This window comes from Pipistrellus hanaki (assembly GCF_964339955.1).
Source record: "Pipistrellus hanaki genome assembly, chromosome: 7".
NCBI classification, from domain to species: domain Eukaryota; kingdom Metazoa; phylum Chordata; class Mammalia; order Chiroptera; family Vespertilionidae; genus Pipistrellus; species Pipistrellus hanaki.
Window position 1 is genome coordinate 3,443,951 of NC_140509.1, and position 26,712 is coordinate 3,470,662.

At 41.6% G+C, this 26,712-nt stretch overlaps 2 long non-coding RNA genes and 2 pseudogenes across 4 annotated transcripts in view; all 4 read right to left on the reverse strand.

Annotated features, from left to right (window-relative positions):
• The window catches only part of LOC311626233, a 1,185,289-nt gene that overhangs the window by 758,384 nt on the left and 400,193 nt on the right, over positions 1 to 26,712 (reverse strand). The gene's annotated exons all lie outside the window — the stretch shown is intronic.
• On the reverse strand, positions 5,024 to 19,138 carry LOC311626232. The gene is made up of 4 exons (XR_014795657.1): positions 18,966 to 19,138; positions 16,338 to 16,358; positions 13,888 to 13,908; positions 5,024 to 5,048 (listed from the first exon to the last, which is right to left on the reverse strand). It is a non-coding gene; the product is annotated as an uncharacterized lncRNA (long non-coding RNA).
• Positions 6,605 to 7,329, reverse strand: LOC311626047 (E3 ubiquitin-protein ligase RNF168-like; annotated as a pseudogene). Its single transcript has one exon. The product of its transcript is annotated as an E3 ubiquitin-protein ligase RNF168-like (transcript).
• Positions 7,376 to 12,695, reverse strand: LOC311625668 (E3 ubiquitin-protein ligase RNF168-like; annotated as a pseudogene). Its single transcript has 3 exons — positions 12,686 to 12,695; positions 7,508 to 8,306; positions 7,376 to 7,412 (listed from the first exon to the last, which is right to left on the reverse strand). The product of its transcript is annotated as an E3 ubiquitin-protein ligase RNF168-like (transcript).

Below are 26,712 nucleotides of genomic sequence, written 5' to 3' on the forward strand. Positions count from 1 at the left end.
ACACTAAGGAAGCCCCTATGCCCTGTTGTCCTGGTTCTGTCTGTGGGGCCTGAGGGTGTTCCCACCACCACCTTACTAAGGAAGCCCCAAGCCCTGCTGTCTGGGCTCTGTCTGCTGGGCCTGGGGCTTCCCTGCTGCCAATGCGCTAAGAAAGCCCCCACGCCCTGCTTTCCAGGCTCTGTCTGCTGTGTCTGGGGGCAGATCCAGCTTTGCCACCTGGTCCCTGTGAACCCAGGCATGGGTCTGAAGGCCCCAACCCAACAGATGCAGGACCAGTGGAGCCGGAAGGCTGTATCTGCCCCCTCCTATGGAGGATCCAGCCTCGCCGCTTGGTTACCTCAAGCATGTCCAGGCTCTGTCTGCCCGCCTCTTGGTCTGTGAGGGGCTGAGGGGTCCAGACACTGCAGCACCGGGGGAGCAGGAAGGCTGGATCCACCCCCTCGGGTGGACAGGCCCAGACACTCCAGCAGCGAGGCTGAGAGGACTGGGTGCCACCATCTTGTGGCTATGAGGGCCGCCATTTTTGTTATGGAGTGATGGTTAATTTGCATATTACTCTTTTATTAGATAGGATATTTATTCTTCATATGTGACTGATTCTTTTCTTATGTTTTCTACTTTCATTTTTATGTTTCCTATATCTTTGTTTAAGTTCTCACTGAGTTCATCCATTCTCCCCCTAAGTTCCTTGAGCATCTTTATAACCACAGTATCTGGTAGATTGCTTGCCATTTCATTTAGTTTTTTTTCTTCTTCTGGATATTTATCCTGTTATTTTATTTTTTCATTGCAGGCATGCTTCTCTGTCTCCTCATTTTGGCTTGTCCTCTGTTTGTTTCTGTGTATTAGGTGAATATGCTTGTCCTCCAATCCTGGTAAGGTGGCCTCATGTAGTAGGTGTCCCACGGAGCTCAGTGGCATAGTTTCCTAATCACCTGTCTTGGGTTCTCCAGGAATGTCCTTGTGTGGTGTATGGGAGCTCTCTCTTTACAGTTGAGTTTTTATTGCTCTTGTCTCATCCTCAGGCTGGATGACTATGAGGACTGACCTGACCACAGTGTATGAGCCGCCATGTGGGCCTGACTTCCATGACGTGGAATTGCCAAATCCACCCTTTTGGTGTACTGCTTGTGGAGCACACCCTTTGGGCTGTGCTTTGATGTGGTCTGAAGCCTGCCACTGAGTGAGTTTGTTCTGGGGCCTCTTGGGATAGGACTCCAGTGCAGTTCAATGTCAGATGCTGCCTGTGACGAGCCCTGGGCTACTTGTTAGTAGCTACAAAGTGATCCACAGTGTTTGGCTGACTCTTCTGAGCCTGTGTGAGCATGGGGTGGGGGGGCAAGCTGCACCCCAAGGTCAGCTTCCACCATTACTGAGCCTGGGGTACAAGTGACCCTGAGACCCTCCTCTGCCTGAAAGATGCCTGTGAGGCCCAGTCACTAAAAGAACCTCTAGTGGCACATGAGTTGTATGAGGTGAGTTCTTAGTGAGTCACCACGTAGAGGTGAGTAGTTCATCTTGAAAGACATTCAAACTCAGTCTGAGGCCACTCAGTAAGAGTCTCAGGGTGAAGGTCACCCACCACCCACCTGGGGCTTGCAGACCTTGGTGTGTGTGTATGTGTGGGTGTGTGTGTGTGTGTGTGTGTGTATGTGTGTGTGGGGGCAGGTTTTCAGGCAGTCATCAGGGTGAAACCAGTAGAGTTAGTCAGGCTAAAACAGATTAAGATTTGGCCATTTGGAGGGAGAGCTGTGCACACAGGTGGCCCTCCTTGAGAGCCTTCCAAGATAGTCTGTACCATGGGCCCACGATGGCAACAGCCAGCTGACTCCTCAGCAGGGCACATCGGGGTGGGGCCACAGGGAATGCATAGGGTAGAGCTAATGCTTTTTCCCAGGCTGATGTGGCATTGTGGAGAGTGCTGACTTAGGAAAGGTTGTCTGTGGGCAGTGTGGGAGAGAGATTCAGCACAGGGACCCTGGCAGATGTCCCTATAACCTTCTTTTCAAAGCCCCACAACCCCATTTCTTCCTGTATGACTCCTGTCTGCTCTGAGCTGCTGTCCCTTGCTAGCACCCAGGGTGCGGGCCTGTGAACCAGATTTTATGTGTTGGCCCTTTAAGAAGGCAGACTCAGTTTGTCCTGTGGACAGAATCCTGCTGATTTTCACAGCCTGATGTTATTCAGGCTCTACATGTTGTTCAGGCTCCAGATGGCACCAGTGTTCTGGGCTGGATAGCCCACATGTGGTTGAGACCCACGGAAGGTCTTTGCAGCTGAGTTAGTCCTCCAGATTCTCAACAGCTGCAAAGATCCTCCAGCCCTTTTTGTGTCTCTGTTCTTCCTACCAATGAGAAGGCAACTGTCTGCAAGCCCGGAGGAGAGTCCTCACCAGAACTCCACTGTGCTGGCACCCTGATCTCAAATTCCCAGTCCCTAGAACTGCAAGAAAATAAGTCCTTATTGTTTAATCACCTAGTCTATGGTATTTTGTTATGGCAGCTCCTCTAGCTGACCAAGATTGGACCGTTTGATAAATTGAACTTATTCTGTCTTTCAATTTGTTCTCTATCTATTTATAGGGAAACCTTTCTAGGGCAGGTAGAATGATCAGTGTATAAAATTCCCTTCCTTTATATTTATTCCATTTGTTTTCTTGAATTCTGCTTCATCCCATCTTCATCCTTTCTATTTCTAATAGGTTTCTAAAATGTAGATGTTTTAAATATCTCTAGAATATCCATGCTAAATTCCAACTTTGAATAAACTTTTCAGGATGGGAAGTCTTGTTTACTATTAATATAAAAGTTTTTAGTAACTATCACCAGGACAATGTTATTCTATCTATTTGTTTTGTTAAAAATTAACATTGGTGCCGAAACCAGTTTGGCTCAGTAGATAGAGCGTCGGTCAGTAGATACATTTCTCTACAGTAGGGGTGTCGAACTCAATCAGAGAAGGGGCCAAAATCTAAAATCCAGCCTAAATCGCGGGCCGAATGGTTTACTGAACAGTCATAAACTGACAATGTCATAAACTGACATCGGAGTGCAGTGATGACAGCGCGGTGCGGGCCACATTGCAAGGCCTGGCGGGCTGGATTTGGCCCGCGGGCCTTGTGTTTGACACATGTGCTCTACAGCATTTTCTAAGTGGAGTTGCTGGGTTGTAAAATATGTGCATATTCTACTAGATGGTTACAAACTGTTCTCAAAACAGTTACACCAATTACTTTAACCATTAGCAGTGAGGGTTCCTTGCCAGCAGTTTTGCCATATTAAAATTTTTTTTTTGTCAATCTGGTGAGTATATACTGGCAATTTACTTTAATTTTTATTTTTAAAATTTAGTTTTAATCCTCACCTGAAGGTATGTTTAGTGATTTTAGGGAGAGGAAGGGGGGAGAGAGAGAGAGAGAGAGAGAGAGAGAGAGAGAGAGAGAGAGAGAGAGAGAGAGAGAGAGAGAGAGAGAGAGAGAGAGATACATTGATGTGAGAGAGAAACATCAATCAGTTGTCTCCTGTATGCACCCCTGACCAGGGATGGAATCCTCAGCCTAGGTATGTGTGCTGACTGAGAATTGAACCCTAAACCTTTTGGCGCATGGGACAATGCTCCAGCCAACTGAGCCAATGGCCAGTGCTATTATAATTTAAAAAATATATATTTTTACTGATTTCAGAGAGGAAGGGAGAAGGAGAGAGAGATAGAAATGATGAAAGATAATCATTGATCAGCTGCCTCCTGCATGCCCCCCACTGGGGATTGAGTCTGCAACCTGGACATGTGCGCTTGATTGGAATTGAACCTGGGACCTTCTATTCTGAAACCTGATGCTCTAACTGCTGAACCAAACCAGTTAAGGCATAATTTTAATTGTCATTTTATTGATTACTAATGAGGTTAAAGAGATTTTAATCGATTTATTGGACCTCTTTACAATAAAAATAGTGTGTATTTTATTATTTTTATAAAGTGTGTATTATACCTTACTTATATTAATATAATTTGTTAAACACACACACACACACACACATTTTTAAACAGTCAGCTGTGACCCATTTGCCACAATTAAGACTCTTACCAGAAATGCATAAGTATTTGAATTTTTCATATCACTCCAAACAATAGACGTTTCCCAATGCTTTGTTTCTTTCTCACTGTGTGTTTTCCTAAATTGATTATTTTGAAATAATTTTTGATTTATATAAGAGTTTCAAATAGGACAGAGATTGTATGCTTGCTCTAAATTCTTTTTCTTTTTGGTTGTCTAGTGATCTATAGTTGGTTTTAGGACTTTTTCTTTATATATCTTAATGCCATTGCTTGTTGCCTTCATAATTTATTGTTCAATTTTTCAACAACTGTGCACAAGATATATTTTTTCTTCTCATAGCTTCCTTTTTAAAAATGATTTTAATTTTTAAAATATATGTATTTTATTTATTTCAGAGAGGAAGGGAGAGGGAAAGAGGTAGAAACATCAATGATGACAATCATTGATCGACTGCCTCCTGCACGCCCCACACCGAGGATCAAGCCTGCTACCTGGGCATGCGCCCTGACAGAATCAAACTGTGACCTCCTGGTTCATAGATCCACGCTGACTGGGAATAGTTTCCTTTCAAAGAAATTTATTTCCTTTTACCTGTGTCTGGATCTTGACTCCACCCTGTTTCTTTAAGTACTTCTTAGTAAAAATATTCTAACATATTGAAAAAAGAATTGATGTAATTCTCAATGTATTTTTTGTAGGTGGCAGGGGAACTTACATACGTAATGCTTTCAACAATAAAGTGTTAAAAATAAAATTGTCTACTTCTTGTTCTGGTCTTTGGTCATCTGTGGAATTACTTAAGAATAAGTATATTCTCAATATATTCTTTCTGTAAATAAGAGCAGTTAAATATCTAAAACATTTTCAGCAACTCAATAAATTAAGAGATCTTACACTTGAAAAGTTTAACTTAAGAGAGTTTGCAGAAATTAAGAAGTAAAGGGCATTAGTTAACTTATGCAAAGCTTACCTCTGGTTGTTGAATGCATTTCTGAAAGAAAACATATGCAAGTGAGTATGATGCGGTTTGTGAAAATACTTACAGGAACTTTGTTTAGGCTTAATTATACCACTAACTAATATCAGATCATTTAGATTGATAAATTACCATGTGCAAGCACTAGTCTAAGAGCTTTGTGTGATTCATATTATTATTTTATATTTTTGACAAATTTTATTAGTTTCTGACGACATTTCATTTCAGCACAATCATTACTCAGAAAGCAATCACTTTTATTTTCTTAGAAAGGACAAAAGTAAATTTTAAATCAGCAACATAATTCTACCCCTAATTAATTATAATAATATTGGAATAGATGGCATCAAGATTAACAGAATTTCAGTACAATGTCTGGAGGAAAATTTTTTCAAAAATGTATAAAAATATTAACAAATTAAAGCTAGACTTTTGCTGTAAGACATTTTATTTTTACCTTAAAAGGATGAATAACTAAGTATCATCAGAAATGCTATTAAAACTTGTCCACTGCTCAAAGTTGTTCATATTAATGAAATATGGGTTAACATTCTTTAAGTTAACTTCCACAAAATGGAATCACAGCCTCTGATCTAACTTTGAGAGGGCCAACCCAAGTACCACACTATTTCTGTCCATAAACACAAATAAAAATCACTATCAATGCAAATAAGGAAATAAACACATGGTTATTTATGTCTCAGGTTCTACAACATAGTACATTATAATTTAACTCTCCTACAGTAAATTTCCATTTCCCCCCTAGAGTAGCAGAAATGTGAATTTCCAGAATTTCAGGTAAATGTTTTCTGTGTCATTTAGCAAAGAAAGAATAAGGAAGAATGCTCTGCTACTCCATCCTGGACCCAGTTTCTGATCATCCAAACGATCAGTTCACTCTGTTCAGTCTCACACCAACTAACTCCTTTTGCATCAAGAGATGAGTTTCCGCCCTGACTGGTGTTCCCAGTGGTTAGAGAGTCAGCCTGGGCCCCGAAGGCTCTTGGATTCAATTCCTGATTAAGGGCACATTTGATAATCCAAGTTTTCCAGAAAACTCTGACTTTTCTGTTATCACATGCTTTTAATCCATTTTAAATAAAAGAAAATGTTATAATGCTTAATTATAAAGATTAGATAACTTTAGTGTTGTGGAAGATTTCACGTGATCTATAAATACATGGCAAAACAGCAATAAATTTAGATTTTAAACCCAATTCCTTAACAATTTGGTATAGTATAATCTTGCTTTGATCACTAGTCAGAACAAAAAGGTGAGCAAAGGCCACACATAAAACATGCATTTCTGAGGAAAGAGAATGGCACCTGAAGGTTCCTTGGGAGCTGGCCCAGGCATTTTTATGCCATTACCTAAAGGATTGTCAAACTTACCTATCACAGTTATTCATAAAGAACTGAGACTCTGGGTTATCACTGACTTTGGCAGAAGTCATTTGTATATCCCTCTCTTGTGATCTCACAGTCCTTCACTTAGAGGCAATGAGTGTGCCTGCAAGCAGATGAAGCATCAAATCCAGCTTTACCAGTTTCTAAAACACTCTTCCTTTACCCACACATTACTTTGTGCATCTCTGAAACATCTGAAAAATACTCTTCTGTGACTTACTAGGCTGTAGGGAATCAACACTTTTAGATACATTACAACTATCTCTAGCAGAATTTGGCATCTTTCTTCCATTAACATTAACTGAATGTCTCAACTGGGTCTTAAAAGAAGGTTGGCAATTTTCAGTTTTGGGCCTCTTTGAGGGTTTGAATGCTCTATATCAGCTTGTCTTTTTACAGTCCTATTTTTGGATTTCTTCCTTTGCCCATTTAGCAATTTGTCTGGGGGTGAGGGCGTAGATGTAAATATCCATCTGGGGATCCTTTCTGTCTGTTCGGCTTCATTTGTTCTCTGTCCCCCTCCTTTTGAATCTGTGGTGCTAACCACCTGTCCTGTTCTTCTTGCTTACGTCTCTCAAAAAGCAGCTGTTCCAAACCTAACAGTTTTTGAGTAAAGCTGGTTTCCGTTTCCTCTTGGTCTGAGGAAGATTCGGAGGACATTTTCCTTCTTTTTGTAGAAAAGCATGGATCCCTGACTGCTTCAGAAGAGGACTCCTGATTTTTTCTTTTGCAAATACCTTCTTCACCGATCAGTAGGCAAGACTCCTCATTTTCTGTCTCAACTGTGTTATTTCCAATCATCTGTGACATATATGATAGAGCACATCCACTCTCTGTTTTGCCGCAAGGCTTAACTGCAGCTTCTCTAGGGCAGGGGGCTCTGGCGTCAGGTCTCACGATTTATGGCACTTAATTCTTTATCATGATTGTTTGGCTCATTTTGATTTCTCCTCCAAGGCACCATCTGTATCACTGGCTCATAACTGAGGCACAGGTGACTCTGATGAAGACTTTGCACTTTGTTCTTGAGCTTTAAGGCATATTTGTGGAGAAAGTGTTGGTCTTGCCACATGGGGCTTTTCACATTGCTACCGTCAGTTCCTTTAGTCGCGGAGTTCCTTTTGCCTTCTTGTACAGCTTCAGACTGAGATGCTGACCCAAACTTAGATTTAGATGACACATACTTGTGACTATCTCCAGCATTTGTTTGTTTATTTTTACCTTTCTTTTGCAACTTGCTTGTGACTGGATCAGATTTTCTGGAATTCTTGGGAGAAGCAAAGACTTTTTCCTCACAGAAGTTTTAACATTAATGCTTAGCTTTCTTGCCAGTTCTCCATCACTTTTCAGCTGTTCTTCCATTTCTCTTTTCCTTTTTTCTGCCTGTCTCTTTCTTCCTCCTCCTCCTCTGCCAATAATCTCTGTATGTACTCTCCACTGGCTTCGTTCTCTTCTTCCTCGCTGGCCCGTCGCTCTGCCTCCACCTGGCTTATCTCCTCTTCATAGTCTCTTCTCGGTTCTCCAGGTTTACTTACCAGGTGAACTGGCTGACAGTCACCACGGTCTCTTCTAATTCTGGCCCAGAGACTCTCAGTTTGCATTCCTTTGGGCAGTGTTTCTGAGTGATCTCCTACAGTTCCTTATTGATGAGAGAATTTCTTCGCGTGTGATGCCGGGTCCACGAAGACACGGCGACGACAGAAGGGGCAGCGCAGGCTCGCCTTCTTCACAGAGGACTGGAAGCGCGCATCACAGAGCGTGTGGTGACAGGGCCGCGTGACCGGCTCCTGAAGATGCCCGTGCAGACCCCGCCCTGGCATTCCGACCAGGAAGGGATGGCATCGTTAGGGGGTGAGGATGCTCCCGCTGCCAGGGCAGCGCGGCCTCCGCGGGGTCCCCGGCTCCGCTGGGCAGGGCTTCCGCTTTACCGCCGAGGCGGGGTCCGAGCACGCCCCGCCCCTTCTTCCCGGCATCGGGCGCCTGGAGGCCGCCTCTCCCTTCTCCAGAGGCGGCCAAAGTGCTGCATCCCCACCGGTGCCCGCCGAAAAGGCTGATTCATATTATTGAATCCTCACAACCCCATCCTTAGGTTCTGAGCACAGAGATTACTCAAGGCCACACAGCTAAGAATTGGCAGCGCCAGCATCTTAGGACCTAGTCTTGCTTTAAAAAAGTACTTATCCATCTTTTGGCTCCATCATCTCAGTATGCATCTGAGCTCTTTGACTTTGTTTCTGTGATTCATGCTGTCATTTTCTTTAAATGGTAGACCTGAAACTGGAATCCAGGTTTGTTATACGGTAGACTCTTCACGTAATTCAACCTTTTTCCAATCTCCCCCCCCCCTCCCAGAAATGAGAGAGGAGAATGATCTACTTTCCACAGATGCTCATTGAGCATCTATATGTTCTAGTCACCATACGAGGTGTTGGTAGTATAATTCAAGATGGAACGCTGAGCTGACTGAAGAATTCAATAGTCTACAAAAGGCATCAGCCACATTACCAAATGACTGCATCAGTGCAGTAGTCACTCTGAGAGAAGTGTGAACAAGGTGCTTTAGGAATTCAAAGGAGGAGGTGCCGCTCTTACTCCCCTTTCTCTCAGTCTCTCTAAGAAGCTGACATAACTTGGAGGGCAGCCTGATTGTATTGGAAAGCGGAGGACAGGTAGAGGACAGAGTATGGTAAGTGGGAAGGGAGGGGACTGCTAGGTACATTAAAGAAAAAAAGTGCAAGGTAAAAGCAATATAAGAGCAATGGGAGAAAGCTTGGGTCAGAACTCTAACCTCCGTAAGCCAAACTACAATGTGAGAAATTGATAGGTGTGAATAAATAAAATTTTAGGGTTTCTGCTCAATGAAGCGCACAATAGACAGATTTTAGAGGTAATGACAAACTGTGAGAATTTATTTGCAATATCTAAAGGCTGGAAAACAATTGAGATGTGTGAGTAGTATCTGAAAGTCAATAAGCAAAAGACAATAAATCCATTAGAAGGGTAGAAATTGATGGATTCAAGCTCACCAACAGGAAAACTGAATGGTTAACAAGTATGTTAACCTGTTGGGACCAGAGAAGAGGAATGTAAAGCAACATTGATATCCCCTTCTTACATCCGAACGGCACGATACAAGTTGTTGGTAGGAATGTGGGCTGACAGCCATGTGTTGAGGTGAGATTGTAAATTGTACAGCAGTTGTGGAAATCATCTAGCATATATTGTATGAGCTAGACATACACTTGCTTGAACATATATCGCAGGGAATTATTTTAGAAAGTAATTTTCTTTTTCAAGGAATTTTAACTTGGGTCGATAAGGACACATATGGGAATGTTCAATTACAATGTATCTGTGACATTAGTGTGTTTACTACCAGGAGAATGGAAATGTGAGAAATGCATTCTCCATTATACTCTACAGAGCTGGAAGCAACATATGGGATGTACATATAGCAACATGGATAGATCTTTAGAGATATTAAGTGCAAAAAGGAAAGAATGAGATATAGTTGATGAAATTAAACACATAAAAATAAATGCTATAGGTTATTTAGTGATAAAGAATATTTCAGGACAAACATTAGTAAGAGTAGTTGCATATACTTGTGAAAGAAATGGGATTTGGATGAAGGTGAAAAAAAAAGGAGAAGAGAGTGAAATTTTATTTTTTTATTTATTGAAAGAACATACCGTGTTCATGGATTGGTAGAATCAACATCATTAAAATATCCATACAACCTAAAGCATTCTATAGATTCAATGCAATCCCTATTAAAATACCAACAGCATATTTCACAGAACTAAAAAAAACTTGCCAAAAATTTATCTGGGATAAAAAAAGACCCTGAATAGCTGCAGTGATCCTGAGAAAGAAGACAAAGTAGCTGGGATCTCAATACCAGATATCAAGATGTATTACAAAGCCGCTGTTCTCAAAACTGCCTGGTACTGGCACAAGAACAGACATATAGAGCAATGGAATTGAACAGAGAACACAGAAATCGACCCAAACCACTATGCTCAATTAATATTTGACAAAGGAGGCAAGAACAATGGAGTCAAGACAGTCTCTTCAATAAAAGGTGCTGGGAAATTTGGTCAGATACATGCAAAAAATAAAAATAAATAAATAAACTAGAGCACCAACTTACACCATACACAAAAATGAACTCAAAATGGATAAAGGACTTTAACATAAGATGGGAATCCATAAAAATATTAGAGGAATCCGCAGACAGCAAAATCTCAGATATTTCTTTACCGACACAACTCCAAGGGCAATGGAAACTAAAGAGAAAATAAACAAATGGGACTACATCAAAATAAAAAGCTTCTGCACAGCAAAAGAAACCATCAGCAAAACAAGAAAACCCACTGCATGGGAGAACATATTTGCCAATGTTATCTCTGATAAGGGTTTCATCTCCAATATCTACAGGGAACTCATACAACTTAAAAGAAGACAAACAACCCAATCAAAAAATGGGCAACAGACCTAAATAGATACTTTTTGAAAGAAGACATAAGGAAGGTCAAGAGACATATGAAAACATGCTCAAAGTCACTAATCATCTGAGAGATGCAAATTAAAATGACAATGAGGTACCATCTCACATCTGTCAGAATGGCTATCACCAACAAATCAACAAGTGACAAGTGCTGTCCAGGATTCAGAGATAGAGGAACCCTCGTACACTGCTGGTGGGAATGCAGTCTGGGGCAGCCATTATGGAAAACAGTATGGAGTTTCCTCAAAAAACTGAAAATGGAACTCCCAAATGACCCACTAATCCCACTTCTAGGAATATACCCCCAAAAACTACAAACACCAATCAGAAAGGATATGTGCACCTCTATGTTCATAGCAGCACAATTTACGATAGCTAAGATTTGGAATCAGCCTAAGTGCCCATCAGCAAGTGAGTGGATTAAAAAACTTTGGTACATCTACACAATGGAATACTGAGCTGCGGTAAAAAGGAAGGAATTCCTATCATTTGTAACAGCATGGATGGAGCTGGAGAGCATTATGCTGAGTGAAGTAAGTCAGTCAGAGAAAGATAAATATCACACGATCTCACTCATTTGTGGATTCTAATGAACAACACAAACTGATGAACAAAAACAGATCCAGAGACAGAGAAGCATCAATCAGATGCCCAAACCTCAGAGGGAAGGTAGGGGAGGGTGGGGGTAAGGGAGAGAGATCAACCAAAGGACTAACATGCATGCATATAAGCATAAGCATAAGCTACCTCTCGTTGTGTGCCCTCCCTCACTGCATCTTGCTTTCCCATTGCAGCTCTGAAGTTCTCTCCTTTAAAATGTTATTTTTTAAAAATTCATTGAGATAACATCTATAATAATAAAAGTGCAATATGCTAATTTGTCCAGATGTCCTTTCTGACAAAGCTCGGGCTGCTAGGGAAGCCCAGGTCCCGGGTGCTGGAGGGAAGCCTGGGTCCCGGGTTCCAGAGGGAAGCCGGTACCAGCAGCTGGGGGAAGGAAGACCTACTCTTGCATCAGGCCTCTAGTCTATCTATATAAAACCCTAACATGCAAATTGACCGAATGCCGGAATGACCTGTAGCTATGATGCGCACTGACCACCAGGGGGGCAGATGCTCAACCCAGAAGCTGCCCCCAGCCCACAGGCCTCAACTGGCGGTGATAGCAGGGGGTAGGGCTGATGATGGGCGTTGCCAGGACAGCCAAGGTGGGTGTGAGATGGAGTCCCATTCACCCCGCCCATAGCCCACAGATCAGCCCTGATTGCCAGCCAGGCAAGGGACCCTACCCATGCACCAATTTCGTGCATTGGGGCTCTAGCTGGTTAATAAGATTATATAATTTCAAGTGTACAATATTATAACCCTAGAGGCCTGGTGCATGAAATTCATGCACGGGTGTGGTCCCTAGGCCTGGCCAGCTATCAAAGTGCAAGCACCTGGTGTGGAAGGGCAGGTCCCAGCTGACCTCTGGGCCCTGGGAAGCACCTGGGCCTCCAGGCCCCTGCATGCCCCCCTCCGCTTAGTCACCATGCCCCCACCCAGCTCCCTCAGTACCTGGAAGCTGGGCAGCAGCCCCATCCCCCACCACTGCCGCTAGTCACACCCACCTTGGTCTGGCACCACCTGCTCACCCGCTTCACCATCTCACTGTGATCCACTCTCATCAGGGCCCATTGGAGTCAGCAGTGCCTCCATTGCCGCTCACTGCCAGGGCTGTGTCACCTATGCCCACCATAGTCCATGCTGCCCCCTGGTGGTCAGCGCACACAGGACTGGTTTGAATCCACCCCGCTGTCTTTTCCAAGCCCTGCCAGATGGGTGGGCATGGAGGGTGGGGTGCATGTAGGAGAGGAGGAGAAAGCGCATTAGTGGTTCTGCACTCCTCCTGGGGTTAGCCACAACGAATACAGACCACGTAGGCTGGAAAGGTTTTCCGTTTAGCCCTTTTGCAACCTGCCTAGAGGATTTGCTGCCTGGTGGGCCACTGGGCAATGGACTTCGGTTCTCCGGGATGTTTTGCTCAGGGTGGGCTTTGGAGGCTGCAGTGTTTGCGCCCTTTCTGTCTGCCCCCGACCTCAGGCCAGTTCAATGTGTTCCAGTCACCTGGGCTGAACAGCTGTCTTTGCCCCTCTAGCCTGTTCTGCCCCATGGGGCTGCTTTCAGCCCGTCTCTACTACTGCATCCGGAGGGGCCCTCCGTGGTGAGGACAGGGCTGGGTGCACCTTCTCTCTGTCACTCCCCTCCTTGATCTCCTGTTCACTCGGATATGCCCACCTTCGGAGGCCTCGGGATGACTCAGGCTACCGTGCTGAGCAGGACATCCTTTGTTGAACTGTAGCCATCTGGTAACTTCAAGGGGAGAGATTCGGAGGTTCTCTCAGGCCGACGTACTTCTGACGTAGTCCCTAAGTTCTTGCTTGAATTAACTATGGTCTTGAATTTTTGTTTTAATTCTTCCCAATTTACTCTTTATTCCTTTTTAATACACTCTTTAATGGCTAAGCATTTCAAAATAAGCTAATGAGACGCTCTGTACGTAAAATTAAAAGAGGCGAACAGAGCGCAGGGGTTTCGAGGGCTGGGTGGGTGAGAAGGTGATGGGACTGAGCAGCATGAATTGGTGGTTACGAGATGTAGGTCACAGCGCAGGGAATCCAGTCAATAGCATCATGATACACATGTGTGGGGCCAGGTAGGTACTTGAAGTAGAGGGGGACCCCCCTGCAAAGCACATGTTTTTCTAGCTACTTGGCTGAACGCCTGAAACTATAATAATACAGAATATTGAATGTAAATTGTCCTTGAAAAAATAAATTTAAAAAGAGTGGAAACAACTGAGTCTGAATTTGAATCTATCCAGAAGTGACAATAGAAAATGCAAATAATTGTTCAGAAGGCACTGAGAAACCCATATTTAAGAATAAAAAGACTTACCAAGAGATGATGAAGATATGCCTAAAAGCAAGCCAAATAAATAAATAAATAAGGTTAGGTTTTCGGAATCAGTACCCAAGTCTTACGTAACTTTAGAATCTGAACGCTGTTCTCTGTAAGGGAGTGCCTCACCGCCCCTGTTGCTCAGTTGTAGTAACACGTACTGAACGCAGCATCTCGGAGTTAATGTAGGAGTAACTCCAGTTCTTTGGTTTCTATGAAGATACAGTTTGGTAGACCTTGAGGGGTGCCGGCCTGCCTATAGCTTCTTTCAGTTTTTCACCTCGTCTCTGAATTCAAAGTTAAAAAACCTTACAGCTCATCAGTTTATTTTGTTCATTAGATTCCACCCATGAGTGAGGTCATGTGATATGGTCCTTCTCTGACCGGCTTATTTCACTCAGCACGATGCTCTCCACGCCCCTCCATGCTGTCTCACAGGGTAAGAGATCCTTTTTTTTTTTTACTGCTGCAGAGTGTTCCATGGTGTAAATGCACCACAGCTTTTTATCCACTCCACTGATGGGCACGTGGGCTGTTCCCAGATCTCAGCTATTGTACATTGTGCTGCTAGGAACACAGGGGTGCATAGATCCAGAGACACAGAAGCCTGGGACAGACTGGAATGTCAGAGGGAAGGTGGGGGTGGCTGGGAAGAGATCAACCAAAGAACTTGTATGCATATTTGCATAACCCAGGGCCACAGACAATAGTGTGGTGAAGGCCTGGGGCTGGGAGGAGAGTGGGGGTGGGCTAGAAGGGTCAATGGGGAACAAAGGGGACACCTGTAATACTTTCAATAATAAAGATTTAAAAAATAATACAAAAGGAAACTTAAACCAAACTAAAAACATTTAATACACCCCGACTTCTCACTGTTTTGGCCATCATAATTGCTTCCGTTCTCCCCTCTCTCTCTCTCCCAATCTCTCCATTCTTATTTCTGTCACAGGATACAGAAATGTGTGGAATGCTAACTTTCGTTGTTTAGGAACTATTTTTTTTTTTTTTTTAATTTTCTGGGCATTACCCTCTCTATGTCCATCAGAATTGGTTTTACTTTCTAAATGTGTCAATAACCTGGCAGGAGAGAGAGGAGATTTGTGGTTTAAATATTTTAAGTTTGATAATGTTGGTCTTTCATACATATTCAGAGCATTCTACAGTAACTAAATAGAAATAAAGAACAGACAAAGCTCCAAATCAGTAGAAGGAAGGAAATAATAAAAATTAGAGCAGAATGAAATGAAATAGAAAAGAGAAAAAAACAAAAAATTTAATATAACAAAGAGCAGGTTTTTGAAAAGCTAAGCAAAATAGACAAACTTCTGGCTAGTCACACTGAGGAAAAGAGAGAAGACAAACAACATCACAAATGAGATAAGAGGAAGTACAACAGACACAACATTAAAAGGAACATATGACAAGAACATTGTGAAAGGCTATATGCCACCAAATTTGATAACCTAGTAGAAATGGACAAATACTTGGCCTTATATAACCTTTCCAGACTGAATTATGAAGCCCTGAAAAATCTAAATAGGCCCATTGACAGTAACAAAATTGAAACAGTTGTGAAAAACCTCCCCAAAGTAAATGGCCAGAAGCAGATGGCCTTACTACTACATTCTACCAAACATTCTAAGAGTTAATACCGATTCTTCTCAGACTCTTCCAAAAAATGGAACTGGAGGAGATACTGCTTAACTCATTTTACGAGGCCAACATTACCCTGATACAAAAAAATCCAGAGCAAATGGGTAACGTACGTAGACTTCCTAACATGGCGTAGGCTTGGCCTCTTTTCTGTCCTTCCCCAAGTCGCCTTCAGACCTGTCCTTTAACAAACTAAAGTACATTTTTTTTTGGGGGGGGGGGGGTAAATCACTATAAATCAATGATTAAGTCAGCATATTGGTAAAACTGGTAAATTGATAACAATATTGTGTTAAAAATATAATGACTATGTGGATAATGTTCACAGTTGAGTCAGAATATCCCAGCATTCATGTGAAAAATTTTATTTTCTGATGAGGTAATTCTTTTTCTTCTTTCTCGGTGTTTTTTTTTTTTTTTTTTTTTTTTTTTTTTTTATAGACTTTTGTCTTTTGCTGTTCTTTCTCAGTCATTTTAGTGAGTTTTTGTGCTCTTATTCGGTTACCTTAATATTGTTCTGACACCATCTTCATTGATGATTATACAGCTAGAAGTGTCATATTCAGAAATCTCAAATGCCTCCCAATTTCCATAAAAAGTTACCTCAAGATTAGAAACAGAAAGGGTGGGTACTTACAAAAACTATAAATAAAAACATAAGTGTGAAGAATATTTCTCTCTCAAGTCTAGGTTAGAGTGATTAAGAAGTGTTTTAAGTTGCAACTTCAATAACTAAAAATTCCTACTTCCAATAAGCAGAATGAGCAGATTTGAAAAATTCAAAATGAACTTACTGAAGGATTCTGAAAGCCGACCTAAAACAGAAACAAAACAAACACAAAATTATTTGCTTATGAAAAGGACACTAGTTTTCTCTTATTGTCTTTTTGATTTAGTCAAACGTAAAATGGAAATACTTAGATGTATTATTAAAGTTCATTTGTTTTATTAAAGTAACATATTTTCTAATTTAAAAAAATTGACTCATGGTATAGGTCGATAGCAAAAATTATTAGTTTCCTACCAAATATATTTACAATAAAATTTTATCTCCAGAAAGACAATCATTGAAACTTACATGTAGTCTTTTTCCTTTCTGGAATTCATTATGGTATTTCAAAATAACATTCTCAAAATGCAATTTCCTGTATTTCAGTTTTATATACATACACTGACGGTTTACTCTCAGGATTAGCTTCTCCTGTTCCTCTTTTATCTACTGTGATAGACATGTTTTAAGATAACCCTAATGACCTGCCCTTGTGTGTAATGCACTTCCCTTGAGTGAGGACAGACACTCTGACTTGGTTTAGTCCGTAGCATTTGGCCAAGGTGGTAAGATAGCGACTTTCATGATAATTTTCCATCACCGAGGCCCGTGTCCGGGGGAACTGAAATGAACGAGCTGCTGAGTTGGAAGCTCCATGCTGGGAGGGTGCCTGCGAGAGGGCAATGTGCGGGAGCCTCCGGAGTCTCTAGTGTCTTCGAGTGGCCCCAGCGGGCACCCAGCCCCGAAGTGGACACCTCAGAAAAGAGTGCGGGAGACTAAGAAAGAGAGAAATAGACTAGCACACACCAAACTGTAGTTATAGAAATGGGAGGTAGATAGAATTGGGCAGCTATTAAGGGAATAAAAGAAAAAAAAATTCCTGATTGAAACATAAAAATGTAGGCAAAGGACATTATGCACAATCTAATAGACATAGACAACAGAGTGGTGATGGCCGAAGGCAAAGGGCAAAGGGGGGAATAATAACCCAGGCAGGAGCAATATTAGATCACAACCACAGCCCTGCCCAGAAGGAGATTTCAACCAGTGACAGGCACCACCACGGCACACACCTTACAACCATGCCCAACCACAGGCAATTACAGCGTCCTGCTAGTGGCCCCACGGAGCCACAGGACACAGCTGCCAGCCCCTCCTGACCAGGGAGTCTACCAAGCAGCCCTGTTTGAAAGCAGAGCCCGGCCACCCAGCCTATCCAGCTACAGAGTCCAGCCAGTACATTCCCCCACTCAACTTCAGAGCTTTTAAAATTGATTTCAGAGAGTAAGGGAGAGGGAGAAACTTCAGTGATGAGAGAGGAGCATTGATCAGCTGCCTCCTGCCTGCCCCACATTGGGGATCGAGCCTGCAATCCAGGCCTGTGCTCTGACCAGGAATTGAACTGTGACCTTCTGATTCATAGGCTGACGCTCAACTACTGAGCCATGCTGGCTGGAGATGGGCAGAATAATCTTAAAGAAGTTCAGGGAACTACAATAAAAAACAGCCGAAGCCGGTTTGGCTCAGTGGTAGAGCGTCGGTCTGTGGACTGAAAGGTCCTGGGTTCGATTCTGATCAAGGACATGTACATTGGTTCCGGGCACATCCCCGGTGGGGGGTGTGCAGGAGGCGGCTGGTCAATGTTTCTCTCTCATTAGTGTTTCTGGCTCTCTATCTCTCTCCCTTCCTCTCTGTAAAAAAAAAAAAAAAAATCAATAAATATATTACAAACAAACAAAACAAAACAAAACAAAAACAACAAAATTAGGGAAACATTATATGAACAAAATGAGAATTCCAACAAGGAAATAGAAACCATAAAAAACAAAATAGAAACTCTAGATTGAAAAATATGACTAAATCAAAGAATTATGGAGCTTTACAGCAGACTTGATCAGACACCATCAGGAAAACCATTGGATATTATGGCTCTCTCCGAAGGAGATGACAGACAGAGTTATGGACAGTCAATTTGTCCAATAATGGCTGAAGGAAATTGCCTAAAAATGGGGAGCGAAATGGACACGCAGGTTTACGAGGCCCTAAGTACCTCAGACAGTTTGAACCTAAAAAGGAATGCTGAGACACATTAGATTCACACTGTGAAAAGTCAAATGCAAAGAGATTTTGAAAGCAGCAAGAAAAAGCAACTCATCACATACAAGGTTCCCCCGACCCTTATAAAACTATAAGCAAATTTTGCAACACAGAGTTTGCTGCTCAGGATGCCAGAGGAATGGTGGTGTGAGAGGCACGTTGGTTTCTCCCCCTGAAACTTTTACAATTTGATCAACTATAACTTCACAACAGATTCCCGGGCCCATCTAGCAGCATGCCTGCGATAGCCACACATGGAAGCATCTAAGGTGGCTAAGTGGGAACTATTATAACAGGGAGGTGAGGAGGGAGGAGGCGGACGCCCTGCAGCCCCGCGCTCACAGCCGCTCGGCCCAGGGGAGGAGGCCGGGGCAGCGCTGCCCTCAGGTGAGGACCGGCACCAGCACCAGCGGGGGCGGGACGGCGGCAGAGCCAGGAAGAGGCCTGGCCCGGCGCAGTGCGGCGGTCTGCCGGGGCTGTCCACGCCGGCGGGTGTGCTTCAGACAAAGAGATGGAGCCAAGGAGGCCTGCCACCCCTCGGACTCTCCAAACTCACCTCCTGTCACCCTTCTGTTGGGTCCAGGAGCATATTATTTGCAGACAAAGAGCAATTGCAGCTGAATTGCTGTTTCCCTCTGTGACTGATCCTGCTAGGGTGCAGGAGACCCCCGTGGAGGTCTGGGGCCACGATTGTTGGGAGGGCAAAACAAACCCCACCCCAAAGCAGTGCAGCTGTATGTCCCGGCAGAGGTCGGCTTTGGGGTTTGACAGAGGGAAAAATCCTGTGATACAAGTGCCACCTACTGGAATCAATGGAGGCCCGAAGCTACCAGAAAATAAAGGATAAAATGGCTGCGGGGAATCCTCACATATAAAAATTATCCCAAATATAAATGGACTGAATTCATGAATAAAGACACACAGAGCAGCAGAACAACAACAACAACAACAACAACAACCCAACCGTATGCTGACTTCAAAAATACATCTAAACTGCAAAGTGAAAGGGTGGAAAATTATTGTTCAAGCAAATACCATCAACAAAAAAGCATACTTATATCTGGCAAAATAGATTTCAAGATAACAAAAATAATAAGAGACAAAGACGGGACACTTTATAATGATAAAGGGGATACTACATCAAGAAAACATAACACTTCTTTTTTTATTAATATATTTTATTAATTTTTTTTTTTTTTTTTTTTTTTTTTTTTTTTTTTTTTTTTTTTTACAGAGAGGAAAGGAGAGAGATAGAGAGCTAGAAACGTCGATGAGAGAAAAACATCGATCAGCTGCCTCCTGCACACCTCCTACTGGGGATGTGTTGCAACCAAAGTACATGACCTTGACCAGAATTGAACCCGGGACCTTTTTTTTTTTTTTTTTTTTTAAAGGTAGCAACTTTAAAAAAAAAATATATTTTTTTGATTTTGTACAGAGAGGAAGGGAGAGAGACAGAGAGTTAGAAACATCGATGAGAGAGAGAGTCATCAATCAGCTGCCTCTTGCACACCTCCTACTGGGGATATGCCCGCAACCAAGGTACATGCCCTTGACCGGAATCGAACCCGGGACCCTTCAGTCCCCAAGCCGACGCTCTATCCATTGAACCAAACCAGTCTCGGCTGAACCTGGGACCTTTCAGTCCACAGGCTGATGCTCTATCTACTGACTCAAACATCATATATATATGAAGAATATATATATATATAAAGAGCACCAAACAGGGAGCACCAAAATATATAAAACAACTATGCACAGAACTAAAGGGAGAAACAGATAAAAACCCAATCATAGTTGGGACCTTAATATTCCATTGGCAGTTCTACACAGATCAACCAAAAAGAAAATCAATAAAGAAATAATTGGCCTTAAATAACACAGTGGACCTTTAATGGTACAAATGGACATAATTGATAACTACAGAAACTTTCATCCCAGAAGATCAGATTATGCATTCTTCCTCGATGCACACGGAATATTTTAAAGGATGGGCCACATGTTGGGTCACAAAACTAGCTTCAATAAATTCAAGAAGATTGAAATTATACCAGGCATATTCTCTCACCATAATGCCCTGAACTTAGAAATCAACTGTGAAAAGGAAGAAAAGAAACCCACAAATCTGTGGAGATTAAATAACATACCAATAAAAAATGACTGGGTCAAAGAAGAAATAAAAGGTGAGATCAAAAGATATATAGAGACAAATGAGAATGAAAATATGACATATCAAAACTTCTGGGATGGAGTGAAAGCAGTAATAACAGGGAAGTTTGTATCATTACAGTACAGGCTTATCTCAAGAAATAAGATAAATTCCAAGTAAAAAAACTAAAATCCTATCTCTGAAAAGGAAAAAAACCCAAAATGATATTGATGCCTAGATATGTTTCCACAGATCAAAAGATTATACCCTTGAGGTGTCAATTGAGGAGGTGCATTAGTGATGATGGTAAAGAAAATTAATAAAATGAAAAATGAAGATATTCATAACTTCTAAATAAAAAGATTTAAAAGAAAAATCTTAGCTATACTCTGACTACACTTGTCACAATTATGTAAAGACTATATTCTGGTTTCTCTTCAGATCGTACAAATCTTTCGCCTTTTACAATTATGTAAAGACTAGCAGCCCGGTGCATGAAAATACGTGTACTGGGGTGGGGGGGTGTCCCTTAGCCTGGCCTGCTCCCTTTCACAGTCCAAGACCCCTCAGGGACCCCCTGCCCCCCATACATGTATTTTCATGACTTCTTTCATGGAACTCTCTGTGTTTTAGCTGGCTAGCTGATCTTCCGAACAGTAGTCACTTTGGGATTTTATCACCGGCAGATTGGGAAGTCATGATTTGAGCTTTGCACTAAAATGACATGTTTGTGGGATTTCTTGAGTTCCGCTTCCTTGGTTCACATCTTTGTTTTATGGGGCATATTCTCCAGTTACTTTTGAAAGAAGAGTGCATGAGAAATGAAAACCTTGTTTTAGGAAAAAACTGTCACCAGACCCTAACTTTGCTAGATAGGATTTTAGGAGGTACAGATTTCTCCATTGGAAATTTTCAATCAGAATTTTAGAGTAGTTTTTTTTCCCTCTGTTGCTTTTGATAAATCTGATGCTGATAAATTTGATAAACTTGATAAACCTTTTGATAAATTTGATAAACCTCATTTCCTCTGTTGCTTTTGATAAATCTGATGCTGTTAGGATTTCTTATCTCCTGTTGCTAAACTTTTGTTAGATATTGTGTTCTGAATACATGTGATGCTATGCCTTGATGCATGTCTTTTCTTTTTTTCATTTTTTCATTAAGATATTGCATATGTGTCCTTATCCTCCCATTGCCCCCCCCCCCCCCATTCATGCCTTCGCCCCCCTGGTGTCTGTGTCCATTGGTTAGGCTTATATGCATGCATACAAGTCCTTTGGTTGATCTCTCTCCCTTACCCCCACCCTCCCCTACCTTCCCTCTGAGGTTTGGGCATCTGATAGATGCTTCTCTGTCTCTGTTCATCAGTTTGTGTTGTTCATTAGAATCCACAAATGAGTGAGATCACATGGTGTCTTTTCCTTTCATTGTGCTGTGTACTTGGTAGACTCCGTTTTGATACTCATTATGCTGAAACCTGGGACACTGTCTCAGCCGTCTCCCCCCCCCCCGTCTCTCCTTCCCCTTCCCAGCACATTAAAAAAGCCTTATGTCCTCTTCAACTAAAGTGGAACAGATCTTTTGGAGCTGTTCCTTCGTTTTATTACCTACCATTTTCCACCTTGTTTCATTTTCACTCTCTAAAAGTTTACATCATCTTCCAACCATTTTAAAGATTATTGGTATGTCACTTCTACATATTTATCCTATCTCTCTTTTTTCCTTGAATGTACCTTCCAAATGTCAACATACTCTTGATTTATAAGTACAACATCTTATCTCTGATAAAATTTAAGTACATTTTTAAAGTTTACATTTTCTGTTTCCTCAGTTATTTATTGATTGCATGATGATTTATTTTTTTATTTTTGTTTTTTTTTGGGCTCAGAGCCTGTCTTGTGATCCTTGGAGGAAGTCCATTATCTTAAAAAGTGAAACTTGAAATACCAGATCTTGTGTGCAATGGTATAATTGCCATCTGGACCAGTCAGATTTCTCTGGATGACCTCTGATGTAAGAATCAGCAGTCCTTCCCTCTGAGGTTGTTTATTTATCTAAACATAAGTCTTATACTTCATGAAGTTTACGAGCCCATGGAAAAATGTAGGATTTACATTGCTTTGCTTCGTTGCAGATGTGACCCTGATTTCACCTGTATCCAGGGTTCCTTTGATCCAACCTCTCTTGAGCATAAGCCGTTTCCCTTCTACTCTCTCGCAGTGTGGGACCAAAGCAGGAGTTTGACAGGGGCGTGGAAGAGATGACTTTGCAGCTTTTTTGAACTAACTGTTAGCTACTCATTTCCACCTTTACACCTTGACTAATGGTTACCTGGCCCCTGGGAATCCTGAGACCTCTGGCTCTGGTGTTTAGGATTAGCCTCCTGAATTTGCTTAGGATTCATTGATTAGGTAAATTGTTACTCATCCATATGCTTTTCAGCTTTAATCGTTTTGTTTCAAAAATTTATCTTCTTATTTCTATTATTTCTTAGCCATATAGTTTTGCCCTAAAAAAAAAAAAAAATCTTTTTTTTCAAGTTGGTGTTTCTAAGAGTGCATGGAGGAAAGTGAAGTGTTCATTTTCACCTCAGCACCCAGCAAAACTCTTCTAATGATGGGATTTAAACTATTATCACAACCACTATAGGAGCAGAATCTTTTTCAGTTCCTCAAACACCAAGGTCTACCAGCAACAATAAGATAGAAAAGGAACCTACTTCTCTTTCCTGATGTCGTCCCTGCGGAAATAAAAACAAACATGTAAGGAACTTAAAAACATTATCATTATCTCTCCAATTCTCTCAACTGATTTAAAAAATTAGAAATGATATCAGAAATGATGATGACCAAAGTATGCAAGAATTCCCTCTAGGTCAGTGGTTGGCAAACTGCGGCTCGAGTTTTTAGCAGAGGCCAGCTTAGGAGTACCTTAATTAAGTTAATAACAATGTACCTACCTATATAATTTAAATTTAAAAAATTTGGCTCTCAAAAGAAATTTCAATCCTTGTACTGTTGATATTTGGCTCTGCTGACTGATGAGTTTTCTGACTACTGTTTTAGGTGGTTATGAAAGCATGGAATATTTGAGATTCAAAAGAGAAACTTACTGTCAGGTTTTGAAGGCACAGCTGAAATAGGAAAAAAAAAGCATTGATTATTTATCAAAAGATTAACTTTCTTTAACATTTCTCTAAAATAAATTTATATAATACAAAGTTTACATAAATTACTTAGGTTTAATTTTTTATAACAAGTACATGTACTTATTTTAAATTTATTTAATGTAAATAAAATCACCAGTTTTCTGATCCATCTCTTGACACCTCCTGTTTATTTTTTTTTAAATTATATTTTTATTGATTTTAGAGAGGAAGGGAGAAGGAAAGAGAGAGAGAAACATCAATGATGAGAGAGAATCATTGATTGGCTGCCTCCTGCATGCTCCCTACTGGGGATTGCGGAATTGAACCTGGGACCCTTCTGTCCCAGACCCACGCTCTATGCACTGAGCCAAACCAGCTAGGGCTATTTACACTCTTTGAAGGTGGTTTTAGAACTAATATTTACTTATAAATATCTGTATGATATTTCATGATTGCCCAAATTTGGATAATGTACATTGGCTTTTTATGTGAGCCATAAGGATTTACCTTTCACACCTTTCCTTAATTTACTTTCTGTCTTCGTATTTTCCAGCAACCCAGCTCACATTTTTATGATAAATCAATACACTGTTAACAATGCCAGGACATATAAATAATGTTCATTGTGGGATCATGCCAGCTTTCCTGTTAAAATTATATTATTATATTTCTTACTGATTCTTTTTTTTTTCTTACTGATTCTTGACTTTTGGAGGTTTCCTTTGAACATTTTCCCGGCTGCCTTTCTTATCCTCTCTTAGTCACTGCGTTAGCAGACGGAATCACCCCCACGTCCGGGACTGCACAGAGGACTGCTTCTTTGTGAGGGAAGCCTCCGCTCTGGGGCCTTCCAAGTAACCGAATTGGTCCACTCAGGTCATCTAGGATAACCCGATGTTATGTGGGCTGTGGGTCTTGGCTCTGGTGCTCCAGGCTGTCAGCCCATCCTGGGCCTGGGCCTCTATCCCCCGAGTGACAGACCCTCCTGTAGCCCAGCGCTCCCTCCTGTCTCCGCCCCCGCCAGCCTGCCGCCCCGGGAGCTGGGTCAGCTCCTCTTGTGACCTCGTCCTTACCGCCGGTCTCCAGCTGCTCTCTGTCCCTCCTGGGCTTGGCTCCTCTGCAGCCGAACCTCAGCCGGTAATTCCAGGAGAATGCTCTCCATCTGAGTTTCATTCCCAGCCTGGCCCTGGGAGGAGGGGCGCCACAGGCCTGCCTCTTCGCGGGCATTTCCCTCCCTCTGAAGTGTTTTCAGATCCTTCTTATCTTATGGATGTTTATCTCCTTTCTTCTCTTATCTGTGGATATTTATTTATTTTTCTTTTCTATTCTTTTTTTAAACTTTATTTATTTATTTTTAATTAAGGTATTATATGTGTACATATCTTTCCATTGCCCCCCCCCTCACATACATGTCCCCCCCTTGCCCACCAGAGTTTTTCATTTATTGGTTTTGCTTATATGCATGCATACAAGTCCTTCTGTTGATCTCTTATCTCCCCCATATCTCCCTATCCTCCCCGCTGTAATTTGACAGTCTGTTTGTTGCTTTACTGTCTCTGTATCTATCTTTTTGTTCATCAGTTTATAATGTTCTTTATTATCCATAAATGAGTGAGGTCATGTGGTGTTTCTCTTTCATTGACTGGCTTATTTCACTCAGCATAATGTTTTCCAATTCCATCTAGGTTGCTGCAAATGATAAGAATTCCTTCTTTTTTATGGCAGCATAGTATTCCATTGTGTAGATGTACCACAGTTTTTTGATCCAATCATCTGCTGATGGGCATCTAGGCTGTTTCCAAATCCTAGCTATTGTAAATTGTGCTGCTATGAACATAGGGGTGCATATTTCCTTTCTGATTGGTGTTTCTAGTTTCTTGGGATATATTCCTAAGAGTGGGATTACTGGGTCAAATGGGAGTTCCATTTTCAGTTTTTTGAGGAAGCTCCATACTGTTCTCCACAGTGGTTGCACCAGTCTGCATTCCCACCAGCAGTGCATGAGGGTTCCTTTTTCTCCACAACCACGTCAATACTTGTCCTTTGTTGATTTGTTGATATTAGCCATTCTGACAGGTGTGAGATGGTACCGCATTGTTGTTTTGATTTGCACCTCTCGGACAATTAGTGACTTTGAGCATGTTTTCATGTGCTTCTTGGCCTTCCTTCTGTCTTCTTTTGAAAATATTTTATTTAGGTCCATTGCCCATTTATATATTGGATCATTTATTTTCCTTTTATTAAGTTGTATAAGCTGTCTGTAGATGTTGGAGATTAAGCCTTTATCAGTGATAACATTTGCAAATATGTTCTCCCATGCAGTGGGCTTTCTTGTTTTGTTGGTGGTTTCTTTTGCTGTAAAAAAGCTTTTTATTTTGATGTAGTCCCTTTCTGATGTTTATTTTCTCTTTAGCTTCCATTGCTCTAGGGGCAGTATCAGTGAAGAAGTTCTTTTGGCATATGTCTGAGATTTTGCTGCCTGTGTATGCCTCTAGTATTTTTATGGTTTCCTGTCTTATGTTTAAGTCCTATATCCATTTTGAGTTTATTTTTGTGTATGGTGTAAGTTGGTGATCTAGTTTCATTTTTTTTGTAAGTGTCTGTCCAATTTTCCCAAGACCATTTATTGAAGAGACTGTCTTGACTCCATTGTATGTTCATACCTTCTTTGTCAAATATTAATTGAGAATAGAGGTTTGGGTCAATATCCGGATTCTCTATTCTATTCTATTGATCTATATGTCTGTCCTTGTGCCAGTACCAGGCTGTTTTGAGAACAGTGGCTTTGTAATACAGCTCAAAATCTGGTATTGAGATCCCTCCTACTTTATTCTTCTTTCTCAGGATTGCTGTGGCTATTCAGGGTCTTTTTTTGTTCCAGAAGAATTTTTGGAGAGTTCTTTCTAGGTCTGTAAAGTATGCCATTGGTATTTTAATGGGGAGTGCATTGAACTTATAAATTGCTTTGGGTAGTATGGACATTTTGATGATGTTGATTCTACCAAT